Source organism: Ornithodoros turicata, chromosome 7 (genome assembly GCF_037126465.1).
Source record: "Ornithodoros turicata isolate Travis chromosome 7, ASM3712646v1, whole genome shotgun sequence".
Lineage (NCBI taxonomy): Eukaryota > Metazoa > Arthropoda > Arachnida > Ixodida > Argasidae > Ornithodoros > Ornithodoros turicata.
Window position 1 is genome coordinate 35772948 of NC_088207.1, and position 26007 is coordinate 35798954.

At 45.3% G+C, this 26007-nt stretch overlaps 1 protein-coding gene and 2 long non-coding RNA genes across 5 annotated transcripts in view; all 3 read left to right on the forward strand.

The window, feature by feature from the left end:
* Positions 1-515: 515 nt before the first annotated feature.
* Positions 516-1323, forward strand: LOC135399826 (uncharacterized). Its single transcript, XR_010424421.1, has 3 exons — positions 516-586; positions 867-914; positions 1300-1323. It is a non-coding gene; the product is annotated as an uncharacterized LOC135399826 (long non-coding RNA).
* A 362-nt stretch (positions 1324-1685) lies between these two features.
* LOC135399827 (uncharacterized) lies at positions 1686-3647 on the forward strand. Its single transcript, XR_010424422.1, has 3 exons — positions 1686-1745; positions 2174-2230; positions 3530-3647. It is a non-coding gene; the product is annotated as an uncharacterized LOC135399827 (long non-coding RNA).
* Positions 3648-22188: 18541 nt separating this feature from the next.
* LOC135399828 (uncharacterized) overlaps positions 22189-26007 on the forward strand; it is a 178187-nt gene continuing 174368 nt past the window's right edge. Inside the window, exon 1 of one of the 3 annotated variants that reach the window (XM_064631567.1) lies at positions 22189-22544. The gene's annotated coding sequence lies outside the window, so the exon portion shown is untranslated. Of the gene's footprint in view, positions 22545-22652; positions 22702-26007 lie in introns of those variants that run through there. The other 2 variants (XM_064631566.1, XM_064631568.1) reach the window with 2 other exon arrangements.

Genomic DNA, 26007 nt, shown 5'->3' on the forward strand with positions numbered 1-26007 from the left:
CGAACATGGTACTTTGTTGTTATCCGGGTTGCAGTAACCGTTCCACGTTTGCTGGCAAAGCATCTGGCATAACATACCACCAGTAAGTACGCCACTTGGAATGTGCTTTCAGTTGTAGTTTCACTTCCCGACTACACTTCCTAGCTTCCCTCGAGAACCGTCTCTACGATTGTCGTGGGAACATGCGATCGGGAGACCAGACTTTGTGCCAACAAAACACAGCGTGGTCTGCTCGAAGCACTTCAGAAACGAAGACTTCGACAGAACTTCGCTAACACGGGTCCGTCTACGTGAAGGTGCTGTCCCCATTCCTTCGCTGCAGGTTCAGCAGGTAGGCATCGTAAACAAAATGCAATGGTGTAGTCAATTATCGGTGGCTGCATTGCCTCCAGTTGCTTGGGAAGGAGCCAGAAGTTGCTGGAGTGAGCGATCCCGAACCCAGCGCACAAGAGGCAAGCATTGTGTGACATTATGTGTATTATAATAAACAGCACATCTTCTTATTATCTCATCACAGTTGCTTGAGGAACAGTCAAGCATGCCAGGAGTGAGCATGCCAGAACCCAGTGCACAAGAGGCAGGACATGTGAGCATATATATATCATGTGAACAGTATATGCCTGCGACATGGTTGTCTCAATCTCAGTGTCATGCCCATGCGGCTCCCCGTGAGACCTGGACGAACTTGTGTCGGGAAAGTAGTAGCAAAAAGTTAAACTAGGTCCCACTGCCAGTGTGTACTCCTTCATTCCCCATGGTGTTCACCAGGAACTGCAGAAAGGCTTCACAGTGGTAGAACCCAGATTTCGAACAACTGTGTCGCAGGCAGTATACATTTGAGTATCACAGTTGTTCTCATATTACAGGTGCACGAGGTCGCGGATATGCCTTCTGTGCCTCCTTCACCTGCTTTGGTAAGTGCTAAAAATCTCCTGAAAACGTATTGCAGTGGTTCTGAAACCACGTACGTTATGGCATGGGCGACCCTCTTTATGTGGAGTCGCTTCAATAAAACTTTTCATGAGTCTATGCCTGTAGAAACTGTCTTATTTTGAAGTACAGGGAGTCCAAATTGCTGTCCTTTACGCAGGTTGTTGAACGAGAGCGTGTCACGAAAAAAATATTTGAATCTGCTACCTGAGTTACAAACAGGTTCTATGTCAGGAGTATCACCCGTTTGTTACTCAAGTAGCAGGAAAGTAGCATTCGTTTTTCTTTTATTGCTCTCTTTAAATATTTTTTCCTGACACTCGCTCGTTGAACACACTCGTATCTATATCCTTTTCCTCCCCTCTATAGGACATATCGGTGGGTGACGTACAAGAAGACATCAGTGGGGTGAGTTATTCACTTAACTCCGCATGCACATTGTCATGGTGCTGTTTAACATCTCAACTTGGGAAGTTTTCCATTACAATATCCCTTCTCTTAATCTATAGGACAGCACTGGGTTTGACTGCACACATATTCTTATATGTGACGAGCAAAATGACCCACTGGTAAGACATATCACAGACTACGCAATAAGTATTTATGCATGCAGTTCTTAGGGCTGTCATTTAACTTGTGGGTACGTGGGTTTTGACTGTTGGTTTAGGTGTCATAAATTGTGCATCTTGTTGCAGCAATAACGTCTTTTCAGCATAATGCTATCTTTTGTATTTTGCTTCTAGAGCTTCACTGATGACACAAGTTCAGTAGGGACACCTGGGCCATCCGTTCAGTCATCCAGGCTGTCGTCTGTAGTAAGTCTTATTGCACTTTTTGTAGTATCTAAGTGCTGCATGCAAGGGAGGTTAACTGCTATAATTAAAGCAAGGAATAAAGAAACCTAAGGAGGGAGCGCACCACATTATCTTGGTTGGAGAAGGTGTGGTGGAAACGGAGGACAAAAAGTGGCGGAATTGATGTTACTCCACATGGGCAATGTAAATTAGGGGATGTAGTGTGGTGCCATTAGTGTTGGTCAAACAAAGGCCGGGGGGGGGGGGAGAGGGAGCGAAGCCCATGAGCAGCTAGCCAAGAGAGGAGCTTTGTTCAACCAACAGCTATATGGCAGCCACTCTCTCCTTTGGCTTCTTTCCTCCATGAATTAGGGTATGCGGACTTTACAAAGTTGAGCATCTTTATGATGCACTATTCATTTATGCTCCTATCTGTCTGACCTTTTCAGGGCACTTCCCCGCTTGCCTCCCTTACCAGCCCAAGCACCAGCAGAGGCGTGCTCGTGGTAAGGGTAATACTCATAAACATAACACTTGAATATGATATTATACATTATGTCGTGAACTGGCAGTACCTGATAGGAAACAGATGCAATATCTTTAGTTACAACTTGTGACACGGACGTCTGAAATCTCAGTTCCACGCTATGGCTATGTTCTGCAATTTCTGGTGGACACAGTGCTGGGAATGAAGTATAGTAAAGAGTAGAGATGGGACGAATCCAGAATCTTGCGAATCCGAATCCCAGGAAGTTTCTGCGAATCCATGAATCTTACGAATCTCGAATCTTTCAAATCCTTTTTTTAAAAAGAGTTTGAAAAGCCAAGAAAAAAAAAAGACTTCTACTTGAGAGTGCTTTGAAGCAGAATATGACACATTTGTTGAATGAAAAAAAAAAGTTCAGTTTAGGGTGGAAGTATACCCATATAGTATATCTAACGTATTGTTCATCGACTACGAAAAATTCATAAATTCTCGTGTCTGAATTATTTCCATAAAGCTAAAGCAACAATCAAAAGCAAAACCATATTACTTTTAAACTTGCAATGTAACAGTTCCAGCCTGAACTCTCCAGAGCAATGTAAACAAACAAACAAGAAAACACCCGTCGGTCAATGAGGCTTTCGGCGGACTCCGGAGGCGCCAATTTATAAAAGAATCAACCAAATGTGGTCAGTGGATTTGAAAGACTCGATTCGCCGTTTTGGGCACTGGGATTCGGATTCCCCAATCTCGAATCCCTGCCTACGATTCGTGGATTTGAGGATTCGTGGATTCGGCTGGCACATCCCTAGTAAAGAGTAATATTAGGACGCAGTCTACATGTTTACTACTACTTTCCTCATACTGTTCTGTTCTGAACTTCTGGAGAGTCGCTAAGGCGTCATACAGAGATTTCATACAACTGTGTCCATAGCTGTTCATGCCTGCTGAACAGACTCAGTTACATTTGCGGCTGACATATACATGTCACATCACGAGAAACTGGTCAGACCACTTCACGAAGAGAATGATAAAAAGATACTTGAGTTACAAACATGTGGTACATCAAGAGCAGCACTTGTTTGTGCCACAAAGGTAGCCTCCAGTTTCTGTGTAGCACTCTTATTACGAAGCACTCTGGTCGGTTTTTCATGATGCACTTGTATAGTGTGTAACTATTGATACGGGTAACTATTGATATTTGTTTTGTTGGGTGGGGCAAATAATAATGCACTGTGCATAGTGCAGTTCGAGGTTAAATATTTTTGCATTAAGAAGTGCCCTCAAAGGAAAAAAATTAGATAAATACGTGTATTTGCAGACAGTTGGATGTCATGGGGAACTGTCCAGTTCATTCGGCATTTGTGCATGCTGATGATTCTTACTAACCCTCATACATGTTACAATGAATTGTACTCAGTCTGAGCCAATAAAAATGGATTCTATCGACCACAATGCCATGAGGTCCTTGTGATTTGCATGCCTGATACTTTGTCACCTGTTGCGGCTGCTACGATTCAAAGCCAAATCTCTTCTTTATTCGGTAAGTATAGTCTATATACCACAGGAAGTAAGTATTTTGTTTCACGTGCATGTTGACACTGAGAAAATATCTAAAGTTAGGTGCAATTGCTCATATGGCAACTTATTCTCCGTGCTCTATTCAAATTCCCTTCATGAAGTACCAGCACACTCTTCTCCCTATTTTGAGTCATGAGGGATTTTCTTTTAATTGTACTATTAAGCCAATATAAATGCATGTCACCAGAATCTGCAAAAGGTCGCAGTACCTGAAGTAGTACGCATGCTCCGTTTTGTGACTTGCCGGAATATCCAGTGGAGTCTATGCAATAAGGTACCTGCATGTTGTCCTAGGAAAACTCAGCTGAGGACACACCTGTGAAAGCCTTCCTCAAAAAAGAAGTAAGACGAATTGGCAATCTGAACACCATCAGCAAAAAGCGGATCAAGGCATTGCAGCAAGCCCAACGCCGTACAAAGCAGAAGATTGCTAAATTGCAGCACATCATATCAGATTTGACTTCCAAAAACATTTTGCTTGAAGAACATGCAGGCTGTCTTGAAAACATTGCTGGGGCGAACAAAGATCTGCTGATGCGACAAGTAGCGAAAAAGGGAGGAACCAGTTTGCCACATCAGTATAGCCCTGAGTTGCGTGCCTTTGCACTCACCCTTCATTTCTACTCACCGCGTGCCTACAACTACGTTCGTAAAACGTTTGACACATGCTTGCCCCATCCACGCACTATAAAAAAGTGGTACCAGTCGATTGATGGAGAAGCTGGATTTTCAAAGGAAGCACTGTCTGCATTGGAAATGAAGGCTGTCATTAACTCAAAGAAAGGAGTACAAACTGCGTGCAGCCTTATGGTTGACGAAATGGCCATTAGAAGACACATTGAGTGGGATGGGAGGAGGACGTACGGGTATGCAACTGCTGGGCCAAATTGTGAAGATTCCAGCGTAGTTGCCAAAGAAGCTTTCGTGATGCTGCTTGTTGCACTGAGTGAACAGTGGAAGTTACCCATTGGCTACTTTCTGGTTGATGGGATTACCGGAGAACAACGAAGTAACCTTGTACTCGAAGGGTTGTCGCTTTGTCACGACGCTGGCGTGACAGTTGTTTCCCTAACCTGTGATGGTGCTGCAGCCAACCTATCTATGCTTCAAAACCTTGGTTGCTCACTGCAGTACGACAGCTTACGCACAAGCTTTCCACACCCCAACACGGCGATGCCTATAAGTGTTTTTCTTGATGCGTGCCACATGTTGAAGTTGGTGAGGAACGCACTCTGCCACTTCAAGTCGTTTGTTGACGAAGATGGGCATGAAATATCGTGGAAGCACATTGAAGCCCTTCACTCAATCCAGCAGAAAGAGGGACTTCATGCAGCAAATAGACTACGAACAGCACATGTACATTTTCAAGAACAGGTCATGAAGGTCAGCCTTGCTGCAGAGCTTCTCAGCACATCAGTTGCAGATGCCATAAGTGAGTGTCGAGACCTGGGTGTACCTGGATTTGAAAACACTAAAGGAACTGAGAGGTTCTTGAGGATAATTAACAACATATTTGACGTCCTAAACTCTGTAAATGTTCACCAGAAATGTTGGAAGAAGCCGCTGTGTCCTGGAAATATTGAAGATGCCCGAATAATGTTCCAGATGGCTACATCCTACATACGTGCTCTTCGTAAAAGTGAATGTGGAAAATCTGGGCCACTTCTTGTGCAGACAAACCGAAAAACCGGATTCCTTGGCTTCCTTGTGTGCTGCAATAGTATCATTCAGCTCTACGACTTCCTTCTTTCCAAGTCCCTTGTCAAGCATCTTCCCACACACAGGGTCAGCCAAGACCATCTTGAACTCTTCTTTGGTTTGATAAGGTCACATGGTGGCTACAACAACAACCCAACCGCAAGGCAATTCGAAGCAGCCTACAAAAGGTGGATTGTTAATACCGAAGTAGAAGCCTCTGAAAAGGGGAACTGCCTTCCACTTGAAAACATCTCAGTACTTCATGTCAGCAGTGTGACACAACCTCGTTCAGAAGATGTCATAAATTGGACATCGAAAGGACGAAGCAACACAGCTGAAGGAATTCTCCAAGATGACCTTCCTGACCATGATTACTTCTCGGACCCAACGGAGCCAACCATTTTTGGGGACAGAATAATTGTTTTCATTGCGGGACATATAGCATGCCGCCTACAAGAATATTTGAATTGTGAAACCTGTATCTCCCAGCTAACTGTGCCCATGTCTTCCATCCACCATTCTCTCATGCAGCGAAAGGACAAGTACGGTGAATTTCGGTACCCATCTGACGATGTTATCACAATCTGTAGGAAAGCGGAAAAGCTGTTACGAAGGGCTCTCCTGCAAGAGGGCATATCGTCAAACACCCTTCTGCAAAGGGTACTCTTGCAGGTTATGGAGTCCACTTTGGACAGCAGTGTCTTTAGCCAAATACGGAGTGAGCACATGCTTGAACAGACATGCCTTGAAAATCACTTTTTTCACTTGATAAGGTCTGTTGCCCAGAGGTATTTAAGTATACGTATGCGTCATGCAGCCAAGACACGTACAGAGGAGCTGCATAAGCGTAGGTGTCGCCAGCTTTTTACAAAGCTCACCCAATTCAAAGGGCAGTAGGCAATACTTGCAGAAGGTGTATCATTCCATACATTTGATACGTCATCATTGGGGTTGTAAATAGTACCACGTTTTTGTATAGTTATATAGCTAAAGCTGTCAAATGCAACAAAATATTTTTTTATTCTGTATCATGTAAGCTACTTTTCTGTCCTCCTGAGCCTTGTAGGTGTTGTGTATGCCAATCATGCTGTGTAAATAGTTAAGTTCGGTTTAGTCAGGTTTAGTTGTGTCACTGTGCAAATAACACACTCGCAGTTCTGTATTATGTTCATTTTATTCTACTGTTTACACCCTGTCTATTTTTTTTTAGAGGCCCTTGTTTGTTTATTTGCAGTTTAGACTGGTTTTGCACATTTTTCTGTATTCCAGCAGTCATCCTTGTCTAGATTTCGTTGCACCATTCAAAGGTGGAAACTGTGTCCTTATAGATGTTATTGATCATGTTACTGAAGTCTTCAATGAAAGAAATCGAAGAAGAAATCTGCATCCCCAGAAGAGGACTTCGTTTGTCTTGCTTGGCGGTGTGAACGTCTTATTTTATCCGAACAGTAAGGAAACATATGGCTGTCCTCCTGTACTTGATTTGCTTCCAGTATGATGTAAGCTAATTACGACAGTCCACTAGAGGCAAATGAAGTTATAAAATGACAGGCAGAGGCGGAAATCGCGTTGTTTACACCTGGCTTGATCGCCGACCATGGGCGCCGCCATGTTTCCAGGCCACGACAAGATGGCGTCGACCAGCACGCTATCTCTATGGGTCGAATGTATTGTAGGGCACCCCTGTGTGTGGGAACCACGGAGGAGAAGTAAGGAGACCGAACTCCGCTGGAAAACGACGTCGCAATTCCTCGAGTCAATTGTTTGCCGCGGCACGGCGCTCGCGTTCCCTCCGGTACTAGCTCCGCGAAATCGCCTGCGCGGCAATGCGCCGTCTGTGCTACTAAGAAGCGTTCAAAGCGAATGTTTGTTTGATAAGAATAAACAACGATGTCTCCAGTAATGAGTTAATATTATCTGGTCAGCTACAATTATTTTTTCTTTTCTTTTCTTTTTTTTTTCGGTTTCTGCTACCTCGTTTTTGTCTCATAGATGGAAGCTACCTGTCGGATAAAAATGGAATCGGAAATAAGAAGAAGAAGAAGAAAAATAAACGAAATTTTAATACGTAAGACAAACGTCTGACATTGCCAAAGGTGCAGTGTCGAATGCCTCCGACGGAATCCTCTGTCGCTTCTCCCCGGCCGTCTCGGGTATCGTAACGAAAGGAAAGTTAGGTAGCAAGCGAGCTGGTGGTGACGATCGATGACTTGAGAACCCGAGACGCTCGGCGAGAGACGAATCGCTCGGTTTTGGGAACTGCAAAAGAAAGTCGGGATCTAGTTTCTAATTTATGTTGACGAACACTGAAATATTGAACACTTACTTCTACATTATACACTATCGCTTTGCTGTTCAGTTTCAAGTTACTTGAGCACAAGCATGTGCTGCTCAAAGCGTTGCACCCGCGATTTTACCACCACCAACCAAAAAAAAAAAAAAGGAACAATACTGCAACACCACCAATATGTACCTGCCAGAAAAGCTAAACAGCCCTTATTCCAGTGGATATGGGATTCCCCCCCCCCCCCCTCGGTGCACCAAAATGAAAATCGTCTTCGAGAAACAGGAAGTGCATGCACTGAATCCTGTACTGCGCGTGTGCAAAACCTGCGACAGAAGTGCGGTTCTGGTACCTTGGTATTAAATTCGTGTAGGGTGGCATGCGAAATGTATAACTCTCTATCCCAGCGGATGCATCACAATTACTACGAAAAGCTCCTGTTTCCCAAAGCGTCGTGCATACGAAGTGGCTGGTAGGAACGCGTGCGACAAAGCTCTCGTGCAACAGCTAGAATGCAAATGTGGATTGACTAGTCCAATGACATCATTGCCCTACACTACGAGGTTTTCCCGGAAACGAATAGTGATCAATGCAAACCATTCATCAATGTACATCTCGTGGTCTCGTGAGTTGGCGGTGATGTAAATACGCGTACCATCCTGTACGATGTCGGACAACAACCTTTGTGCTTCTTCGGGTGTCGTGTTTTATATCGCAAATAAAAAAAGAAAAAGAGAACAGCTTCTTGACTGCTAGAGCACCACGCTTACGGAGACATTAATGCCGTCCAGCCAACGCAGAGCCCCCTCACGGCGGCTTCCTTGCATTCTAAAATAGAAGCTTCACGCTTTGCACTAACAATAACTGTAGGCGAAAAATTCACGGAGAGATAGTTTTTTTATACACGACAAGCGTGTTTACTTATCAAAATATTTTTTTCTGCTTGCACTGGACACAACAGTACATCTGAAAGAGTGCATTACAGCAACCTTATTTCAGAGGAGCAAGTACCTGACGGAGCGCGAGCGCCGCGCCGCGGTCACAATTAGACTCGAGGGATCGAGACCACGCTTTCTCAACGGCGGCTCGGCAAAGTTCGTTCTCTCCTCGAGGTGGGAACATTGCTGTGACCTCGCGGAACAATACAGCGCTGAAAACATAGTGCGCACATGAAGTGGAATATTGTGGGCTTTTGGTACCTTCTGACCTGGCTACCTTAGGATTGACAAGTGTAAATATGTTTAGAATTGACCTCTACTACCCGATATTAAAACACAATCAATGTATAGGCGTCCTACATTTTGAATGGTTGAAGGTGCGCGACGTCAAAATGACGTGTCTCTATTGTCGCCTGGGCATCGCAGGGCGCGGCATGCGCGCGAAAGAGTGCAGTGAATATCCGGTCGGTTTGAAGCCACTATTTACTTTTTGGGGACAAAAATTTGTGCTAAACCTTACTGTATAGGAAACGAATCACACTGCAGTACAAAAAAGTGCACCTTGCATACCTGTTTGTTGCTCCTTTAAGGAATTTTTGTGTTTTTACATGAAGTGTTTCTGATGCTCATGGTTTAACGATATTTCATGTTTTTAAAACGAAGTTTTCTACTTTTTGTAATCTGCTTTACATTTTTACATTATTCAAGTGTGTTCAAGCATGTTTTTTCTATGTGACTGAAGTATGTTCAAGTGTGTTTATTCAATTAGTGAAGTTACCATGGCAATCCTTCACGGTTTGTACCACTATTTCCTTTTTTTTTGTGTGTGTGTATTAAACTTTTTATGCATAATGTAAAACCCTGAGACTAGGCAACACGAAGTCTCTTTGAGACTTGCTGTTGTGTCTGTCCCTTCGTGTTCCCTAGTCTCAGGACCTGTACACGTGACCATGGCTAGTGTAAACCATGCTTGGCGACATTGTTTGAGCTGGGTAACCAACAAAATGGTGGTGTGCACACGTCTGCACATCCACTTTCAGTAAGCCATGAACTTTATCTACTCACAAACACTTAGGACGATGCACATGAAAAATGTGGCAAACAATAGCATCGAGAATCCTATCAATAGGTACATGAAACAGCCCCAAACAATTGCGAGAGAACAACAAAGTGCTTGCAGAGCGATGATGATGAAGGCCGAATGAATGTGCCAAGTAGAAAACCATGCAAAAGCATACCCTCCGTCAACGCTTTGATTCCTTTGTCTGTAGCTGCTGAGAATCGTGGTTCATGGTAACGTGCCTTTGCTAGTAGCATACAATGTTCATGAATGTTCATCGTCTGCATTTGTTATTCCAACTGACGGTGTGTCACATGGATACCGTCTCTCACACCGCACGTCATCAACGTCGGCTGAGCTATATGCTATCCTGTTGTTTCTACGTAAGACGTCCTGTGACGATCCGCGGGCCTGGGTCATCTACTCAGATTCAAAGGCTGCCCTTCAATGTATAGCCAACATGGGAATACTTGGATCGCTCGCCCCAGTTGTCAGTGATATCCTCCATCAGGTTCAGCGTCTAAGCGATCACGGTCATCATATATCTCTGCAGTGGGTCCCGTGTCACTGTGGTTCGAGCGGAAACGAAGAAGCCGACAGAGCGGCAACGGCTGCCCAACAGTTTCGGACTGTTGTACCAACGGTGTTATCAAGAGGAGACAGGAGATCACTTCTGAATGAGCTCATTCAGCCACTATCTCGCCAGCAGTGGAGTCGGGACATCACTCACAGGTCTCTCATGTATTCGGTAGAACCCACTATGTCCTTCTCAGTTCCTGACCGACCACGCTATTTTACGGCCCTCCTGCACAGGCTTCGTCTCAGCGTAGCCTTCACTCCCCAATTCAAGTGCCGAATCGGATACTGTGACAGCTGCCTATGCTCCAAATGTGGCGTCGTAGCGAACATTGAGCACGTCCTAATAGAATGTAAGCTCTACGAAACGGAGAGGCGGCAACTCAGCTGAACTCAGCTGTGCTCAGCTGAGTGGTGCTAGCCGACAGACGTTCAACCTGGCTGCAATATTTGGCCCATGTCAGAGCCATGTGCAACACCGCCGAGGTCTTCTGATGTTCTTGGAGTTCCTCTTGGCTACCGGCTTGCTCCAGACGTTGTAGGGTCCTCCCCTGCATCTCAAGGACCATTGGCGCTCCTTTCATGTGTTTCTTCCTTCTGTGTGACGTAACGTTGCGCAACCAGAGGACGGGAGTTCAAGAGTTGTACTTGCACAAAACTTCATTTTCATATTTCACATCTCATGTTTCTCGTGTAATGGGGTAGTGTACTGCTCTCAAGCAGTGAACCACCCCAGGCCATAGTAATGATTTATTTGTTCTTGTCGATGATGAATTTAGCAGGTTCAAAATGTCGTAATAGTCAAAGTAGAGTGACCAATGAAACGATCATGGTTCTATTCTCACAAAACGTCGCTGCACGCATCCTAGTTGATTTCGAAATTGTATTCCAGCAGAAGGACGCGAATTCCAACTTAGCACATTCAAGAGGATGATAGAGTTGAACAAAGCACATACGAGATTTTTAAAGTCAGCAGTTAAACGCAATATTACACAAAGAGTACGGTAACTCGCACTAAAAACGGCGGCAAGTAAAAATTCCCAATAATGTCAATAAGAGCCCAAATGCAGGCTAACTGGTGATACATGATGAAATTTGACTGAACCCTTGGAGACATGGAAAACACAGTCGATCACAAACACATTCTCGGGAATGTGTTTGTGATAATCTGTGTTTTCCTTGTCTTGGGGGTTCAGTCAAATTTCATCATTCCCAATACAAAGGTTTCTGCAATTATTGCGTGTGGAAACTTGCATTCATACACATTCAGAACAAACTTCAAGGTTGGGACGACAGACTGCGGTAAACATTTGGATGACCACAATAAGCGGACGACAACATAACAAAGGCATATAAGGAGAATATAAGGAAGACAACATAATGGACAACTGCCAAGAGATATTAGTGTGTACTTTTTCCTTAGCATTTGTCCAGTGTGTTTTTGTACAACCAGCACATACACTTTGTACCTTGACAAAATGTAAGGGCTCTCGTCACTTCGCAAAGAGCTTTGAAAATTGGTCAATACAACTGCAACAGTCCACATCTGATTTAACACGGGCCCAAGGCTTAGTGCAACAGCTCTGTCAAAAATATGGAAGGCCTTCCCGCGTTGAATTCTTCGTTCTAGATGGATGCGTAGGGAAGCAATTTCCTTTGTTTCATGCACTCGTGCTGCAGAAAGTTCCCGGTTACGAAGAAATGGGGGAATGTTCAGGTGCACATTTTTTTCCTCCAAGATGTCGGCAATGGTGAAACCTTTATCGGCCATAACACAGCCTCCGGCTTCAAAAGGGAGCTGAAGGAACCCACTTCTCAGGACACACTCTCTGTCAGATATGCACCCGGTAAGAAGTTCAGACACGAAGCTAACTAGTCCATTTTGTGCTATTCTGATGAGACCTTTGAATGTGTTAGCACTTTTGTACGTTGAGTAAGTAGTAGACTGTAGACCGAGGGAGCTTGCCACTTCATATCGAACCTCTGTAGCGTCGAGGATAACCCTTGTGGTAGGGTACTTCTCTTGAAATGCCTTTGGCATTATCTGATCCACCACTGAGCGAGACTGCCAAAGAGGCAGTTTCCCGAGCTTTATGTACATTTACAAGTTTAACCAGGATGTGCAGATACGTGAAGCGGTTGCCTGAGAGATCGCAAAGCGATCTGCGAGGTGCTCAGACAGCCCTTAACGAAGTCTCATTAGAACAAGAAACAACTCGTTTCTCGTAGAGAGTTTCCGCAACCTTCCTACTTGTGGAGGCGTTGTTCCGTGACTTCTTTGACGTGCAATGTTGCATCCATTCTCTCCCTGGGTCAAGGAAGTCGTGCAAAGCACTGAATACATCTAGTGCCGGCAATTCAGTGTAGAACTGAGTCCTTTCACTAGAACTGCACAGTGAGTTCACATCACCTCCAACCAACTCCACATCAACTCCATCCAAGTTCAAACACCTGCTTCTCCAGCAGTGCCTGTCTAGTCTGTTCTTTTGCCTGCAGCGATTCACACTGCAGCTGTTGAAGCTCCATGTCTTTGTTTTCAAGCTGCTTCGTTAACGACTCAGCAGTGTTGCTGTTAGTGCAGCTGCAATCCCCGTTTTGCTGTGTTCCCCATGAAATCGGTTCCGGCTCTTCAAGAAGTGATGTCGATGCTAACATATCGATTTGATTGCAGGCCTGTACGTCAGCATCCTCGTCTTTAGAAGCACTACTGCTGCCGTTGTCGGCGGGCACTGTTGTTGCCGCAGCCGGGGGTGTAGAATCACTGGCATGAGCTGCGTTGTTTAGTGAAGGCACGGTACTTCCCTTGAGACGTCTGTATCCGTTTGCGACGTTTGGCACAAAGTCAGATGGCAGAAAATGCTTTGAACAAACAAAGGTAGACTTCTTGATCTGCGGTGATCATTCCTTGTCTAGTCCAAGCACGTTAAACCAGACACGTCGTCTCGCTTCTTCGTTTGGGAATCTGTAGTACGAACCAATCCATCGTGCTGGATGCTCCTTTGCTCTTCACGTTCATTACTACATCAACACTATGTCCGCAATGTACTATTAAAGAGAACAATTAGAACACTACCATATGCATCCATTTCGCCTTTGTTCTTCATCACAACACCCGTAGCTATCAAGACGAAGTGAAGTACACGGTCGCAAGTCCTCACAAACGGTGCGGAGAGCGTTTATTGGCGGACGGAAGAACTTTACAAAATCTGTCTCGTCCAGTTGAAAGGCATCCTGACGCCATCACGTCCATGGGGCACAGTTAGCCGCTTGTGTGATCGCCCAAGCGAAGAATCCCGCCGCCATCTTTTTTGGGCAGCTTCAACGTCAGCGAGTCGTTACAAATAACGAAACGAAGAAACTTATCAACGCCCTACTCTGGCACAATCTCTGCTCCTCGTTTAGCTTCTTCGTTGAGGCTATCGTGCTCGACTTCCCGCGAGGAGAGCAGCTCAGGTTGCCAAACTGTAGGGATTGAACTGGACCTGTACCTACATTTGTACGTCACTCCCCCTCGTCAGCATTTTACCGTGTGTCAAATTAGCTGTAAAAAAACAGCAGAAATTAAAAAAAAACTTCGGGGACCCTTCTAGATGTAAACAGGCAATGCGATGCGACGAGTCCTAGATTGCGACAAAGCCGTTACGAAACATTCCTATATTTTATAATAACGACCCACGAAATAACACAATGCTAGAATTGAGATAAAGAACGAGTAAGCAACTATACCGAGTAATCGATTTTCAATTTTCAGCTTACATCCCTGCGACGCGCGACGCGACCGATGTCAATTTCGCCTGGACAACGAAGTTATGGGCTACCGCTTTTGGGGCCATTATAGGCATTTTTTGTTATGTTTAATCGCAGTTTTAGGCATCTACGCCAAAATAGGTACTAACGTCGGAATAGGCATTTATAGCCGCTATCAGATCGATACAGGAGGTTCCCCAGCACCCAGTTCGTGCTCCTGTATTGAAAAGGCCCACACGAAAAAATAGGCATTTGCCTATAGGAATCCGGGGTCTAGATTAAGGTTTACAGAGTTCCTCTCGGAAACAAGGACGAACCAGGAACAAGGAAGGACAAGGAGCATCGCGGCGTGGCTCCATGTCGTGAATTGCAAAACCTTTTGCTTCCTACAAAAGTCCTGCTGGGTGTTTGTTTGTTTGTTCTTCTATTTTTCGTAGCTAACCTTTTTCTTTCTTTTTTTCACCCACGAACGCGTTTTGGAGTAGCCAGTTCTGACTGGGTCGGGACTAACCTCTCTATATTTTTCTTTCTTTTCCAATCCCAATCCCCAATCCTGCTGGGTGTCTGAAAATCCTGATGAAAGCCCCGAGACACATACGCTCACTGAAATTTCAAAAACAAAGCTTAATATCGCCGTCACATGGCGCACTTCAGTGGGTATTGAAATCAACGTTAATTGAAAACCGCGTATGTGATGCCATCCCCCGCTCCGAGGGGAATATCAAATCAAATGGTAGAGTATACATGCTTTTTGCAGTGTCGTTTGCTTTTTTCAACGTGCGTTTGGTGCACTGGCCGTTCAAAAGCACTGCGTGACTGCCGGATGAGCAGTCAAATACTAGACACGCGGACAGAAAAGCAGTTCCATGCACTGCAGGCTATTACTGATAAATAGTAGTAAATAGTATTAATTAGAAGTACAAGTGATACTAAACAGAGTCAATAGTATTTGTCGATATGACGCAGTGTTTGCATACGCTTATTGAAGTCCTAACATCAACGCTCGCATTTGCAACGGCAGTTTAGTAGCTCAGTAACAACTAGGTTATATCAGCTGTGGTGTGTGCACACTACGCAGTGGAATTCGGTAACATGAAGTTAACATACAGAAAGAACGGCGTACACTCTAAAAACAGCACTTCACCGCATAGCACGCTGTGTGCCAACCGTTGCCAAGAATGATAGGGTTATCGGTTCTGATTCGAAGAGAGGAGGGGGCGTACGCCTTTTTGTGGCAATTTTCATATATCCAAATTGCCACAAAAAGGCGTATGCCCACCACTCTCATCGTTTCACACGTTCAACTTAAGCGGTGTATCACCCCTCGCGCGCCTATGGGAATCCCCATACATTTTCCTACTTGTCTAGCGCCGTCAATAACTGGTCGATTTGCACCGAGTTTCTTTTGAATGAAAGAGTGAACGAATATTTAGTACTTAATGTTTTTGGATTTTTGATATGTGGCTCAGAAAATGTTGTGCCGGCGTCGAAAGACTCGGAGCTTACCATCTTTGAAGTTCTCGGTCGCTCACAAAATAACTAGAGCGAAAATCACAAATATAAAATCATTAAGTACTAGAAAAATATGTCAAGAACGAATACCAGCAAAAATATTTCATCTATGTTAAGGCGTTGACCTGGCACATGAGTTTTCGTCAGGTATGGTTAGCCGTGTATTTTACCATCTCGGAATAGGCAGCGCAGTGCTGCCATCTCCCATGAAGGGTACCGTCACAAGACATAACAATTTGAGCGCTGGAAATGCTATACCGCTGCACGTGCAGGTCGACGACGAGGCCGACATTGACTGTGACGCAGGAGAACGAGCACACGCAGCTTAGCTATGGTGAGCAGAAGCTTCTAGCTCACCATAGCTTAGCTAGCTTAGCCCTGCCGCTGGCTGCTCGCCACCTAGCGAACCCCAGCAGAAGCACTCAATGAATGATAGTAGCAGCAGACGACAGGTATGTTTCGCGTTGACCCGAAACTGACGCAACTTCCCATCGTGTGCGGTGGAGTGTCCCGGCTTACAGAACTCAAACAGCAACAGAACAGCTCAATTTCGCGGTGCAAAACTACTGCGGAGAAGAATATTCAATGTCGGGAAGAGGAAGAGGAAAAAGATACTGTCAAAGGAGCGGCGTGAACGAAAACAACAAAGACAGCAGGAAACCACGCGCGAGTTGTGTTATTTGGACAATTTTTGAAGCGTGTCTCGTGGAAGAAGACAGGAAGCAGGGCGATTTGTTCATCGGTAATCATTCTTTTCTGCGCCATCTTGAGGACGACGCGAGCGCCTCTATAGGTAGTTAGAGAGGCGAATACATGAGCTGTTCATTCATCGATGTTTATTTTCTCGGGGGGGTGGGGGGTGGGGCATAAACGTGGCATGTCATTCCCCCACATAACGCCGGGACGATCGCGTTTAGCCTCACTTGATTGGAAATTGTGTATTAAAAACAGGAATACAAGAAAAAATTCAGAGCACCAGTCAGCTATCGTATAAAGCAAACATTTGAAGCAAAACCATCGCGGACAGGCATGAAAACTGCTGGCTGTTTGAGACATGGAAATAATTGATGAGTGCAGAACAGGGTTGCCCACTGAGATCACACTAAGTCGTGTTGCAGGCTCGCAGCTTGCTGATGAATGTTTTCAATAACGCCGCCGAGCACTTCAATTCCGTTATCGCGAAGTTCGTTGGGGGAAAGCGGATCAACTTCTGTCAGCGGCGGTCTTACCAAACACGCGCATTTGCCGCAGCCGTACCAGTGAACTCACGTGAAGGTTTGCATCATCGTGTGCACAAGGAGATGATGAATGTTGGCTAACGAACCGCGCAACTTTATCGATGCTTTGCGTGGTCACAATCTGTGCTCCTCGTGAAGCTTCTTTGCCGTTATTGTGCACGTTGCGAGCACAATAACGGCAAAGAAGCTTCACGAGCGTCACGGGCACGTTGCGAGCGTTCACGTGTTGTGATGTCACCGCCCTGAGCGAAGAGCAGGCTGGCAGCGAGGCTGCATTTTCTCCGGCCAATAGGACTGTCCTATTTGTTCCGATAGCTCGCACTCTCCTGCTCTCATACATGCTCGTTGCGTTCCAAAGTTCCAGTACAGTGGCTAGATAGGGGCAGTGTGGTGACCGCGCCCGTGAAAGGGGCTCCGCCGTGGAAGACGGTCGTTAGGTGGCGCCCATGCGAGGATCACTGCAGCTCAGCTGCTACGCCTCCCTTGCAGCGCACGGCAATTGCTCCTTTGTAACACGTAATTTCGTTTTGGTTGCCCATAGTACACGTTCACATACATTCTCGATATCAGCTATGATAATGTCTCCGTGGTAAGTTAAGTAGGTTTACAGAAGCGGCGAATTCTCGGCAGCAACACCTTTCCGACTGTCGACTTTGAATCGCAGTGTTAAACATTCGTCTTTCCCGTGCGCCGTGACTGAGCCTCTCAAAGATTGTGCCACTAATGTGCTGCATTTGAATGAATTTCAAGGCGCAGTATATATGAACATAAGCGAAAAAGCATCCATTTATTGATTTATTGTCGTACAGCTTGCTCTAGACCCGGCCAAGTTTGGACATCTTGAGACGTTTTCTCCTTTCTTCTCTATTTCTGTTCAGGGACTTTACATAGAAATGGAGCCACGTTAGAACATAAAATTTGATTATCCTGTTAGTCAGCTGTGTGTGGCGCACCTCACAGCCAACTCTTGTTACTGGGCTAGCCTGGAGTTGTGATGACACTTCCATGACTGCTTCACTGTGGATCTTGCACTTGCTCATGGCCATTGTAAAGGAGTTTTCTATTGTTTCAATCAGGTTATAAAGCTGATCTGAGGCATACAAAAGACCCCCATGGTCAAAATGCTTTACATACATATCAGTACCATCAGTCCTGTCCTGTTTGGCCAACAGCAGGTCAGCACAGCGTTCGCACTGATGTGCTGACATACATTTGCGAGCAGCATAGCCTGCAACATACTATAAGCCGAGCGTCACTTCGTTCCACTATCATCTCGTCATGTCTTGGTGACTCACACAGTCCATCCAGAACTTCTCGAGCTTCTTCAAGATTACCGATATCTAGGGCAGCGTCAAGCCTCTGCTGCTCTGTTGCACTACTGTGGCCTGAGGACACATCTAGCTGGCACGAAAACTGCTGGCTGTTTGAGACATGGAAATAATTGATGAGTGCAGAACAGGGTTGCCCACTGAGATCACACTGGAGATTACTGAGATCACACTAAGTCGTGTTGCAGGCTCGCAGCTTGCTGATGAATGTTTTCAATAACGCCGCCGAGCACTTCAATTCCGTTATCGCGAAGTTCGTTGGGGGAAAGCGGATCAACTTCTGTCAGCGGCGGTCTTACCAAACACGCGCATTTGCCGCAGCCGTACCAGTGAACTCACGTGATGGTTTGCATCATCGTGTGCACAAGGAGATGATGAATGTTGGCTAACGAACCGAGCAACTTTATCGATGCTTTGCGTGGTCACAATCTGTGCTCCTCGTGAAGCTTCTTTGCCGTTATTGTGCACGTTGCGAGCACAATAACGGCAAAGAAGCTTCACGAGCGTCACGAGCACATTGCGAGCGTTCACGTGTTGTGATGTCACCGCCCTGAGCGAAGAGCAGGCTGGCAGCGAGGCTGCATTTTCTCCGGCCAATAGGACTGTCTTATTTGTTCCGATAGCTCGCATTCTCGTGCTCTCATACATGCTCGTTGCGTTCCAAAGTAGTTCCAGTGTTCGTTCCCGTGCTCTTCATCATGTTCTTTTTCTTTCCGTCTCAATATATAGCTCGCTAGTCGTGTGAAAATAGTGAACAAACATGTACGTCACTGTAAGGATAATCGTCGAGCAATACGCAAAAAATTGTAAATCATTTTCCTGCCCTGCCGATGGTGTTGGGTGAGAATGGTCTTATATGTATGATACGAGAACTATAGTGTGTGCTCTGTTTTAGGGCACATGGTAGTGGTATCAGAAGTATCAAAAGAAGAGAGACGAGGAGGCTGCACCTTCTCCTCAACGTATACACTTATTTCATTAACTTTATGTAAATTTTTCCTTCAAGAATGGAAGTACAACGCGCAGCCTTACTGTCAGGCTTCATAAACAGTGCGGACAGCATTTCTTCCCGGACGGAACTTTACAAAATCTATGTGGTCCCGTTGAAAGGCATCCTGACGCCTAAAATAAAATAAATTCGCAGTGCAACGTTTTTCTGGTAAGCTTGAACAGAACGTTAGTGAACTGTTTTAATTCCATGTTAGCACCGCGAAGCAAGAGAATGTTATGGAACTATTCAAGACAATCGACCTCAGAAAATCCACAGAATCCTTTGCTCTTCACGTTCATTACTACATCAACACTATGTCCGCAATGTACTATTAAAGAGAACAATTAGAACACTACTATATGCATCCATTTCGCCTTTGTTGTGCATCATAACACCCGTAGCTATCAAGACGGAGTGAAGTACACGGTCGCAAGTCCTCACAAACGGTGCGGAGAGCTGACATCGTTGGTGCACAGCTCATTCCTGCTAACATTCACGCTCTCATAACCGCTCGTTCCATGATTTTCTTTTTTTTTTTTTTTCGCGGGGCCAGCAACAGGGGATGCGTTGTATTCGTTTGTTCACACGTGTTAATCTTGGTCAACAGCCCCGAGATGTGAACGTCGTTTCCTGTTTATCCCAAAAAGTGTACGAACTCCGTATTACAATGCTCGGACACACGGCACGGATACAGAGATGCACGGATAAACACGCTCACTGTGACACATGCAATGCGACACATGCGCAAAGGAGCAAGATACGGAAATGTACTCGAGTGGTAGATGATTTCGTATATGTGCACGAGTGGGAAAACATAACGTTTTTTGTACATTGAAATTATGAATAACCTATTGTACACACACAAGTCATGTCGTTGTTGTAAAGTTTTTTGTTTACGATCGTACCTCTACTATCAAGTATCAACACCCAGGATCACTCGCGCCTGATGATGGTGGCTTTGCCGATGGGTCTGATTTGGTATTTTCGCTTGTTTTCGCTACCAGTTTAGATATACCTTGTTACACATGCGCAGTGGAGCAGGATACGGAAACGTACTCAGGTGGTAGGTGGTGTCGTATATGTGTACTAGTGGGCCAACTAATAGCTTTCCTATTCGCCACTCCAGTGAACTATAGGTGGCGTCCCGAAATTCCAAGATGGCGGACAGGTGCAGGTCTCCCGAGCAAAGCGAGCGGACTGCAGTGTCGCCCGAAGTATGTTAATCTGTTTCAGTTTTTCATATGCATAAATTGTCGTGCTTCATGACAAAGGAATTAATTTAGTCTTCTGGTTATCTTATACTGTGCCAGTTAAACTCAGAGAAGTAGGCAAAAAAGTTTTCGTTGTCGGAGTTTGTTTACAAACGTGAGTCGAACGAACGAATGAGGCATTTTAGAATCTAAGAAGGCAAAGCAGGGATTAGTTTCTTAAGAAGCGTGACTTAGCATGTGTTTTGGAATGTGGATTAGTAGTCTGCAAGGTAATGCCATTTTTTAGTTTCTCCTCCGATAGTCCCGCAGTATGTGAGGACTGCAAATGAACAACAGCTCCGTTCGAAGTGTAGTGCCTCTAGGAATTATAGATAGTTTTTGTCCGAACTTTGATGCTTAAGTAATCGTAAAAAATTGTGATGAACAAGTTGACGCACACATGGGCATTTGCAAGAACTCAAGAGATCACGTCTTTGTTTGGTTTGGTGATGGCAGTACGTGCTCATATGACGTGACGTTTGCATAACTCTGACTGCATGTCAAATGCATACGTGAACGATATATATTTTGAAATCCCGTAGTACACAAGCGTATATCTGACACTTTGTCTTCACTTAACACCATACGTGTGCAATTATTTAACATGCCTTATATGGTGCGCGTCGAAAATCTGAGCGCTGCAAACATACTCTGGCACAGTGAAGTATTCTTTTTCTGCACTACTCTTGGTATTCACGTACAACTTGGTTGATGCTTTTATCTTTGCGAGTCATTCGTTGATACGTGTGCGACCAGACAGAAGCTTTCCCTCGCAGAGAACACACATAGTGGATGCTTGTCAACCCCGCATTAGTACGGTGATATTTTTTACTTTGCATGAGGTTTGAAAATGCGTACATGTCAGCAAGACAAAGAAATGCCGGTTCCTTGTTCCGTATTCCGAAGATTAATATTAAGATGAAACTGCGGCGACACAGGCGATGACGACAGCGTGCGATGGGTCAACACATATGAGAATTCCGTTCCGTTCTTCTTGATTAGGAAATGATGAAAAGAAAGCGTGGCGTATTCCCAACATGCTGAGAAGAAATTCGTACTGCAACATTTCTGTTTTCGATTTCGATACATTCTTTGTTGCCGGTTTTCTGTCCATAAGCAGGAGAAACCTGTTCCGCTGTACTGCTTCCCTTCCCCGACGCGATCTCGAACCTGCACTCGCAGCTTTTCGAAATCTCCGCAAGGTGGCTACGGCTTCGCTGGAGTCGCGAGTACTTAAATTACGAATAAACTATTAGTACATAGAAGACCCATTCGCGCGTCGTAAATATTTTTTTGTTTACGGTCGTACCTGTGCTATCAACACCCAGGATCCTCGAGTCACGGAGATGACAGTGTTGCCGGATCAGATTTGTTCTTTTTTTTTTTCTTTTTCGCCTTCGCTACCTGGCTAAATCTACCTTGCGTCACATGCGTGAGTGAGAAATGCGTCACTCCATGTGCCATTCCACGTTAAGTTGATGCTTTTGAACATGATTGGTACAGTGCTGGACAAAAGTTTACGGAACACGCTCTGGCGCATTCCTTCGTCAGAGATACACGCTAGAAGCGAATGGTATCGTACGGACTTGGAAACAGGTGACTGGGTTATCTAGGCACATGTCTGAAGTCCGTACATTCCCCTTCGCTGCGAGCCTGTCACTCAGAGGAAAGAATGCGACGGAGCGTGTTCCGCAAACTTTTGTCGAACTGTATCCTGTGCCAGCTTTTGGCACGAGCGCACCCTTTATCGTATGTTCAAAAGATCGTGAACATGCTACCGGTGGCGCTGCCCACCCTACGGAAGCGCGTGTCTCGATCGATAGCTCTTTGCTATCGGCAGTTGAGAGCAAGTCACCTGCTTCGCCGTGTGCAGTAGTACCGTTGAGCTGTGGACGACCGGACGCTCCCCTGTCTTCGAGAAACTTTGGCGTGCATTTTCTCGGGCCGGTACGCGTGTCGCCGCTCTGGGACAGAGCTCCGGCTCCTGTGTTTCCTTCGTGATACGACTGTTACGGCATTCGTGTCCTAGATGCTGTCGTTGACAGTGGAGTTGTGTAAGAAGAGGAAATTTATGTGAAGTACTGCGTAAGCGTTCCATTTCCTTCTCAAGAAAAACGATCACACATCGAACAGGTAATCAAGTTGCTCTCGATTTTCGTAAAAAAATATGCATTCAGTGTCACGATAAGTCAAGATCTCGCGAGGTGTACATATCGTGGTGGAAGTAGTGCGACACCTCGAGCATCGTAGAGGGGTTCTTTAAGCATTTTTCGCGTAAATCAAGCCACAGGTACGTGTAGACTTATATCTGTTGGTGCGTCTCTTGAAAGAATTTTTTCTAATCCTGCTGTCTACGAAGATAAGTGCAGTGATATGAAGTTGAAGCACGAGGAGAAGGGAGGAGGCTGTCCTGTAACAGGCACACCAGTTGCTAAATACATATCTAGAAAGAGAAAGCAGCACGTTCAGGCGTCGTTACGGTTTGCTGCGACGATCTCGTCTCTTCGAAACTGCAACGCAGTGCCTTTGTTTGTTTCCGTCTTTTTTCTTCTTTTTTTTTTCTGACTGATCTGACTTTGTATGACTTTTGTCTGAGTGTTCGCACTCCAAGTGTCCATGTACGTTCTTGTGTTCAGGGTTGTTTACGTGGTATGGATTAGCTGGCTTTGGTGGTCCCAATAGCAAGTAGGTCTACGCCTGACTAATCTTTTCTCTTTCTTTTTTCACTGAACATATTCCCCCAATTTTCTTCATTTTTTTTTTCTTTTACATTCACTCACAACGCACCGCGCGCATACATAGTCAAAAGCGCAAAATGCCATAGCCGCACATTGCGCTGTCACAATGCCGACTCCTAACAATCCGTACAAAAAAATAAAATAAATAAAAGTGCCTATGTTAGACGTTAAGCACAAAAGTAAAAAGGTGTACGCGTAGTTGTCACTACTTCCGCTTACACATATCCACCGTGTGACACACACAAAAATCCCCTTAGCACCAGTCCTGTTAAAATCCTCTTAGCGTCAGTCAGTCGAACTTTCGGATTGTGCATTACTGCTCTTACCCTTCGATGCAACAGCCTGCGGTTCGGGAGGCGCCGATATAGCGAACAGCGAACTATTATTCTACAGGTAGTTCGTCTGCGTTTCCCACGCGGTGAGGAGCGGTGTCCGTTCGAAATCTCGGCGATTCCCGTCCTAAGACATTTGCTTCAATGTATCTTCACGGGTCCTTTTTCACTGGACGCCCGCCCGTTTGACCTTGTAAAGCTCCTGGGTCCTCAGCCATTGAATTACCACGCGGCTGCATTGAAAGCGCTCCTACGTTTCCTCGAAGAAACTCATCTGACTGACATTTTGTGAGACTTTCTGGTCCCTCGTTTGTGTCAAGTGTTCCCACTCGTTCGGGATGAAGTTCTGAAGGGCTAGTTCGGGATGTTTGTCTCCCGGCCCTCAACTACTGGGTTTTCTCATTCTTCCTATTTATTTCTTTTTATTTATTTCGACTAACTGCGGCTAAGTGGTCTGGGGTAGCCAGTCTGACTTTGTCCGACTTAAATCCCTTTTTTTTTTTCTTTTTCGATCACATCACATCACATGTCGCCAAACATTTGGGCGTTTTAGGGGGCTGAGGGGGTCTCGATGAATCACTTATTGTAAAGTAAGGGTAGATTTAGTCAGACGAAGTACAATGGCTATTCCTTGCAATCTAGCCGTGCTTGTTTCCTCACGTTCGAAATCGACTATCATATAAGGACGGGCCGGCGTCCAGGCACAGGTATGACATATTCTCGAAGGTACACGCTGTCTCGAAGGCCACCACGGGATCTTACAGGATGACCGAGACAGCAGGGTTTCCATACGAGAAATCAGCAGAAACAAATCGTAGGAGATGACTGAAAACCCAGTTTTCGGATAACGTTTCTGTGTCTCACATGTTAGAGCACAGATCGGATTCGTGCAAGTGCAAGGAGTCTCGGACCTGACTTGGGGTCGGGGTGTGTGATTCGTATCCTTTCACGTCGTATCGGACCGGGATCACGAGAGGGAAAATGCGCTAGGTGTGCGGCTAAACAGCAAAGTGTTCGACGGTTGAGTGAGGCCCAGGGAAACCCTCGTCGCTTCGGACACTAGCTGGCTGGCTGATGGACGTATGGGATCGCGCAGTGCTTTACCACAAGTACTGTGCTTTGCTGACGACTGCCTCATCAAATATACGGTTACGATATGTACTACACCGCAATGTATTTGATTTCGTTATAAATAGCTTCAAAGAATGCGACAACAACTGGTGCAACATCTCCACTTATCTCTTTACGATAAGCCACCCGACGTTTTCTTGCATTTCTATTCACCCTGTTCCGTACCCCTTAGCTGGTGTACTGGTACAAGTGGCAAGGACTTCGGCGATAATGCGCCTGCTGTTCAGAGTCAACTGCAGCTTATCGCTCGCTATTTTAAAAATAAATGAGACCCCATGTGAGAACTGAAGGAAGTACGTTTCGGAAACTGACACTACTTGGTGTAGCCATGTATCCTACACGTGTACAACTAGCTTGTTGAATGTCAGTGGTCAGTAACAAGCAAAGCCGGAACGTCGCTAAAGTTAGAGGTAGGAACGACGATACAAAATCTTCACTAAAATAAAAATTACAGCGTCATTGTTCCGCGGATATTCACCAGCGGGAACGCTTGAAGGTGCGGGTGGTCAGAAAACAATATGAGTGCTCGAATTTCTAAAAAAAAAAAAGGAAAACCTAGTACATTCGGAGCAGCTTCATTCGTAGCGAACACCCAAACCTTGCGCTGATAAAGAAGAAGAAAAAAATACTGTGCTCTTTGGCGGATTGCCAAACCCGTATGAAATACGATAGCACTACTAGCATTGCGGTAGATGAAGGACGACGGCTCCACCTCGGATGCGTAAGCTAGAAGCTCACTTTCGGGAGTTCAAGCAGATCGGCAGCACTCTACGGAAACGACGCGATTGAGGAAGCTGTCAAATCAAAGATCAACAACGTGATGTAAGCCACTTCAAAGGAATCAGGCGATTGACTTATCATGCTATGTGTAGCGTTATCGTTAAGACCTTCCGATCTGCTAAAACCCGCTAAAAAGTACCCAAGCAGCACAATGTACTGAAAGTCGAGTGCAATAGGGGTGGACGGCATGTGCCTTATCGATGTTCTTTAGCTTCACGAGTCTGTTCAATGCCTTGCACCTACCCGTCCACCCCTAATGCACCCGACTTTTAGTACATTGTGCTGCTTGGGTATTTATTCCTAAGGCCATAAACCTGAACGTATGTGTGTCACCGGGGTGCATGCTGAAAGAAACACTTAAAAATAAACCATTATAAAATCCACGCTTACAACCCGTGGAAATCCATCTTATGAAACAAACCATTTAAGAGTCCACGCTCTTAAAATCCACACTGTGAAAATAAACCATATAGTTAGGCCTAGCGGGGAACTCTACCGTACCTTTGTTTATGGGCAACAAGACGTTCTGTTCAACGAAATCCGCAATATTGACGTTTTCTATTCACATTCGTTCCATAGTTAACCATGTTTCATGCAATCATAGTTGAGGAAATG